Here is a 6,946-nt window from a genome sequence, read left to right on the forward strand (position 1 = left end):
GGAGACCCTTGACGCCGATTACCCTCATCATGGTGGAGCCTCCGAGGCCCGTGTTCGCTTCGCTGCCCGCCTCACTGCTACCGAGGTTGACTTCCTGGCCGGTAGAACCGATGCCTTAGTCGGGTATACTGCCACACCTGAGGCGGCGACCAAGCACGTACCAGACTTGTCCATCATCGGCACCCTTTCTCGCAAGTATACATCGTTTGTGAACGATTACGTCGCGGTCTGCTACCAGTCGCTGCTGATGCTCGTGGCGGTCAAGGAAAGGTAAAAGGAGATGGAGAGGCTTGAAGCGGAGAAGGCCGAGCTCGAGAAGATTTTGGAAGCTTCAGCTAATGAGCGGGAGGAACTGAAGAAGGTCGCGGACGAGGGTCGGCCGAGGGAGCTAACGCTCTAAGGTGAGGTCAACCAACTCCAAGCTCGCTTGGATGTATCCGATCCCGAAATCATGAGTTTGCAGGGTGTCGTTGAGCGCCTGGAGGCCTCAGTCGAACGCCTAGAGGCCTTTGTCAAGCGTGCAGAGGCGGACAACGTAGAATTCGTGCAGGACCTCGAGAGGACCAAGCGCGAAGTTACCGAGGGGTTGACTCAGCAGAGGAATGTTCTTGAGGCCTAGGCTATTGCGGGGTTGGAAAAGCAGCAAGGGGAGCTCAAGGCTTTGCCGGCCTCGCAAGCTGTTGTGGCCATGGCAGAGTACAAGGAGTCTGAGTTGGATAAGCTGTATTTATATGGCTACAACACTAGGTTCGACGCTTGCCTTGCTGAGGTCCGAGAGCTCCACCCCGACATCAACCTTGATGTTATTGGTGTGGATGAGGCCGAGGAGGCTGCCCCAACTCTAACTAATGTGCAGGAACCCGAGAATGCCCCAGCTGTTGCCTAGAAGGCCCTCGAATCTCAGCCCCCTAGCTTGGTGGCTGGTCCCTCTTCTCGGAGGGAATGAGATACTTTTCTTATCTTTTTTTTTTTATATGGGATATTTGTGGATGATAATTTTTTGGATGGATGATGATTTTTTAACCATTTGACCCTCGGTCGAGGGCATAATTTTATGTGTTGATTGCTTAATGATGATTTGTAGATGCTAAGCCCTTAGATGAACCGACCTCCTAAGTGGTCAGGTCTTCTTTTCCGCGAACGAGAGACGGCCCTTAGTCATTTTGTGAACTTTTGTTATATGATGAGCCGACCCCTTCCTTAAGGGATCGGTTCACCTAAGGGTTTCATCTCTGCACATGAGAGATAACCCTTAACGATTCCGTAGATTTTTGTGGATTAATGAGCTGACCCCTTCTTTAAGGGATTAGTTCGTAGAGTTCACCTCTACTCATGAGAGATGACTATTTGTAGTAGGTAAGTTGAACAGACAGGCCATGTATGCTTTTATTAAGAGCCTTAAAAGGCTAGTAGATCCGAGCTATACATTTATTAAGGGTCTTTAATGGCTAATAGGTTTTCTTCATGGATAATAGATCTTCAAGTGCTCGGCATTCCAAGGGTGAGGGATCAGACGCCCTTTGAGATCTTTCAGGTGATAGGAGTTCAACCTTGTTGATCTGACCACGCAATAGGGTCATTCCCAGTTTGGTCAGAGCTCATCCTTCTAAGTCTTCGTGCTTAGGTAGACTTCTTGAAGCACCAAGTCCCACACTTTGAAGCTTCTATGCTTCACTCTCAAATTGTAGTATCGAGCAGCTCTCTGCTGATAGGTGGCGACCTTCACTTGTGCACCCTCTCTAAGTTCTTCGAGCAGGTCAAGACTTAACAACATTTGGCCTTCATTTTCTTCTGGCCGGAATAGCTCGGTTTGGCATGAGAGCATTCCAATCTCAACTGGAATCATTGCCTCGGCGCTGAAGGCCAGTGAGAAGGGCGTTTCCCTCGTAATTGTCCAAGCTGTAGTTCGATATGCCCATAAGATGTGCAGTAATTCTTCTGCACATGTCCCCTTGAACCTCTCAAGCTTAGTCCTGAGGTGGCCCTTGATGATTTTGTTGACTGCTTCCACTTGATTGTTGGCTTGAGGGTGACGAGGTGAGGCAAACGCATTGCGAATGCCGAGCTGCTTACACAGACCTCAAAATCTAGCATTGTCGAACTATTTGTCACGATCAATGACAATGGTGTGAGTTATGCCAAATTTGTAGATGATGGATTTCCAAATGAAGTTGGTCATCTTCTGCTCAGTGATCTGGGCTAAGGAGTTGACATTGGCCCACTTTGTGAAGTAGTCGACAACAATAATGATGAACTTGGTCTATCCCTTACTTCTGGGCAAGGGCCGATGATGTCGACCCCCCACTAAGCGAATGGCTAATGATTGCTCATCGGGGTCAGCTGCTTGGGTGGTTGCATGGCACCGCCGCGAACCGCTGGCACTTGTTGCATTTTCCCGCGAATTGCTTGGCTTCCCCATGTATGGTGGGCCAGTAGTACCCTTGCCAGTAGAATTACACACGAGCTAGGCTGAGTCGAACCGAGTTTGACCCAAGCTTGGTTTGGCTTGTTTATGTGACACCCTTGTGCGAGGTTGGAGACATCTGAGGCTATGAGTGCCCCTTGTTGTATAGGGTTCCGTCCAGGACTATGTATCTTGCAGCTCTGATTTTCTGGCATTGGGCCTCTAGCCTGTCTTAGGGGACTTCGCCAGATGTGAGATACTTGTAGATCAGGTCCATCCAACTCGTAGTTGTTTCTACTGGATTGACCATTTCCTGATTGGCTCGGTCAATACTTGGGCTATCCAGAAATTCCACAGGAACCATCCTGGGGATCTTCCCCTCCGTGGTCGAGGATGAAATTGCAGTAAGGACCGCTATAGTAGAAGTAGGAATAGGTCAAAGTGTCCTAGAGGGGGTGAATAAGACTTTATAAAATTTTATGCCTTATTTTAAATCCTATTACCTTAATCTTAATTTAATATGCAACTATCAAGATATCCCCAATTTAACTCTAATGGCTTCCAAGCCAAGTAGAGGATCCAATCACAAGACTACTTAATATTAAGCATGATTCAACATATAGTCTAAGATGGATGAGAAGTGTGAATGTGTGTGAGATGTGATTCAAATCAAAGCATTCATATTATCAAGATTGCATGTAAAAGATTAACATAATAAAAGATCAAGCAAGTATTAATCCCAAACATAGTCATTTACAGTGGTTCGACTATGTACCTACTCTACTCCCGGTAGATGCACTCATCCCATGAGTGTACCGGATTTCACTAACGGAGGTTTCGAATCAGGTTCACCTCAAACCGTTGCAACCTACATAAGGTTGACTCTAGGACCTACACAAGGTACCTAAAATGTGCCTACACAAGAGGAAAAGTCAACACGAAGCACCTAAGTTTTATGCTCTATACAAGAGCAAAGGATCCACACAAGGAACCTAGGTTTTAGGCCACATAGGTCAAGGATCCATACAAGGAACCTGGTTTAGACCACACAGGTCAAGGATCAACACTAAAACCCTAGTTTAGGCCACACAGGCCAAGGACCTACACAAAAGACCTAAAGTTTATACCCTACACAAGAGCAAGGGTCAACATACAGCACCTGAATGTACTCTCCCATTGGAGGCCTCCTATGAGGACTTGAAAGGGTGAGAAGCACATGTGACCCAATCCTACACAAAGGAATGATCAACAGGGTTTATGGACTCTAATGACTTGCAAATAAGTAGATGAGCCCCGTTAAACATGTTGATGAAGATCTCCTCCTCGATGATGAAGATTCTTCAGTTCCCTTGATCCACAACACTTGATGATGTTCTAATAAAGGCGATGGGTTGGGTCAAGGTTATGTTGAAATCCTACTCTAATAAATGTTTTCCTATTTTAGAAATGGAGTGATTCCAAGCTTTAAAGCATTCAAGGTATCCCAGCTGTTGAGGCATAAAAAATATGAAGTTCATTCGCCAATCCACTCTATTAAATATCAATGATGAGGGTGGATTGAGGAATGAACTCCCATGAGAAAAAGAGCCTGGGGTAGGTGATATGCAATTACTCTCTCAAGGCTCTCACTTTTTTCTCAATGTAGCAAACAAGAACAAGCTCTCCTTATAAAGGCAAAAAGCTCCAACGGATATAAAATCGTCAGATTTTGACTGAGTTCGATATCATCAAACCTAATTCGATGTTATCGAATGTATACTTTCGATGTCATCGAATATTAGTTCGATGATATGTACTCAACTGAAACACATTCCTATAACTTTTTTAGAGAGGGTCGATGTCATCGAACCCGATTCAATGTCCTCAAGATTTGAACTTCAATGTTATTGAATCACAGTTCAATTCCTCGACTTTATAAACACAAGAGCTTGTTGGACATTTTAAAACCTACTACGATGATATCGTTACTGTTTTGTTGTCATCGAAATTCAAATTCCAATATCATCGAAACCAATTTCGATTCCTCGATCTTTTAGGAATATATTCCCTGAAAGCTTGCTGGACATAATTTGTCCAGATTCGATATCATCAAGACTTTCTCGATATCATCGAAATTTGAATATCGATGTTATTGATGTTGTCTCGATTTCTTGATCATTTCCATTTTTCCTGTTAAGCTTGCTGGATATATTCTGTCCAGATTCGATATCATCGATTATCTCTCGACGGCATCGAAGTTTAAATTTTGATGATATCGAGGATGATTTGATTCCTCGAGTAATGTCAAAATATTTTCCAAGGAAGTTCAATGGACAGTACTCTAAGTCCTTCGATTTCATCGATATTTAAAATTCGATGTTTTCGAAGGTACTTTCGATTTATCGAACATTTTGTCCAAAATACTTTGTGGTTATTGGACATAAAAAGGACTCAATTCGATATTATCGAGTATAGTTCAATTCATCAAGACTGAGTGTTCGATTGTATTGACTAAGAATCAATGATATCGAACTTAATTGAAAACTTCGAAAATTTTCCATTTTGAAAACAGGTTTTCAGTCTTTTAACTCCTCTGTTGTTCTAGGATTTTTAAGGGATTAATCACCTTGGTGTTTTGGGACATGGGATGTGAGGCATAGTTTACCTTTGACGAGCTTGAAACACATATCCGGTTGAGGCAATAGCTTGATCAATCTTCATATGGGGCTTACCTGACTCACCGACTCGATCTTCATGCTAATTGACAAACCGGGGCACTTTCAATCTCTCCATTTGTCAATTACGTGAAAAAATAAAAAACACCTAGAACAATACCTAGAACACGATCCTAAATTGTGTGTATACGAACTTTACACAATTTTACAATTGATCTATTCAGAGTTTAGTTCATATATAATCACAGAGTCTTCATGTAGCTGCTCCCCCTATCTCCTTGCAGCTGCTCCCCCTATCACCTGAATCACCATGCATATAATCCATATAAATAATTGTTCTCATGGTGGGATTTGTTCTCCCCATTTTTGTCAGTAATTGGCAAAGGATAGTATATACCTATAGCAGATCGATTGACTAATGTTGCAATTAGAGAAACTGGGAGAAACATGGCAATAGGAGAGTTATGATGTCCTATTTAAAATCATGGAAGCAGATTTTCAAGATAGATGCTAGACAGATATGCATTATAAAGCATGTAAGCACCATACCACACATAATAAACTATTTTTATGGGCATATAACAATAGCAAGTAACCATTCACCATTTCTCGCATAGCATGCATCACATACCTAATTCATATAAAGCTCCAAAAGATCATCATTAAATAATAGGAGCAATCAAAAGAAATTGCCCAAGCTAGGCAGTGATCAAGTTGTTGTATCATCAAAATGAACTATCATCTAGCCCATCCATGGGCATACTCCAAACCATCACCCAAAAAGAACCATCCAACCAATTTGCCCATCCATGGGCACATAACAAGCCAAAAAAAATGTTAGTCTATCCAAGTTAGCTAACCATCACATACACTCATAAGTATGTAGGACATTCAAAAAGATACTCATGTCCTAAGTTTGAATGATTAATCAGTGTATGTGATGATGAAGTGTAACAGATTGCGGACGGACTCCGGACTGTTGAGCGGTGTGCAATTAGAACATCATGGTGTCGGGCACTAACTGTCTTTTGTGCCATGGGTCGGAGGATGAGGATTGTCCAGTTGGTAGGAGGTGGTCAGTTATAAGTGATGAAGCGAAGCCTCATCGAACCAAACTTTTGGTTGCATTGTATCAGATGCAGGTGGCAATCCCACAAAGTGTGCTAGCTTGCATATGAGGGATGGGAAAGGAGTGTATCAAGGTGTTCCCCTTTGACTATTCGAGTCAATTGCCCTAGAATTAGGGTTGACAAGCACACGGGAACTTCTTGGTAGATGTCGTGCAAGACATTCAGCATAAGAGGAGAGAGATCATATCCCGTTGTGTCATAGGGACACACATTTGTATTGAAAATATCATTGATAATCTTGAATGTGGTTTTGAAGATACTTAACATGAATTACATTTCGCTCAGTTCTAGCAATAGTGGAACCTTTACACAGTGTACATGTTATTTCCCCCCACATTCCTAGAGCATTCAAGTTGCGCTGAGTGACCAGTACTCATGTAACTTCCACATCTAACATGCGTCCGAGTAGTACCAGAGTGATGAGTCTAGTCTGATTCATAAACTCAAGGCTAATACTCAATGGATTTTCACAAACGGAGTAGCAACATTGGAGAAAATGGTGAATTAGATCATACTGGTAGGGTCCACCAAGATTTAATATGTTCTGCCATCCGATGACTTCCAGCATGAGGTCTACATCGTATGGTTCAATGCAGCTGTTAAGGACAACACGGTCAGCTACAGTGGCCTGCTCCCACTCTGGTCGTTTAGGAGGAGAGCCACATGCTACCAGTTTGTCTTTTCTAGATTTTTTACCTTTTAAGGATTCAATAAGAAGTTTCTTACCTTTTCCTTTCACCATCCTTCCTCCTAAAGAA

This window comes from Magnolia sinica, chromosome 6 (assembly GCF_029962835.1).
Source record: "Magnolia sinica isolate HGM2019 chromosome 6, MsV1, whole genome shotgun sequence".
Taxonomy (NCBI): Eukaryota; Viridiplantae; Streptophyta; class Magnoliopsida; order Magnoliales; family Magnoliaceae; genus Magnolia; species Magnolia sinica.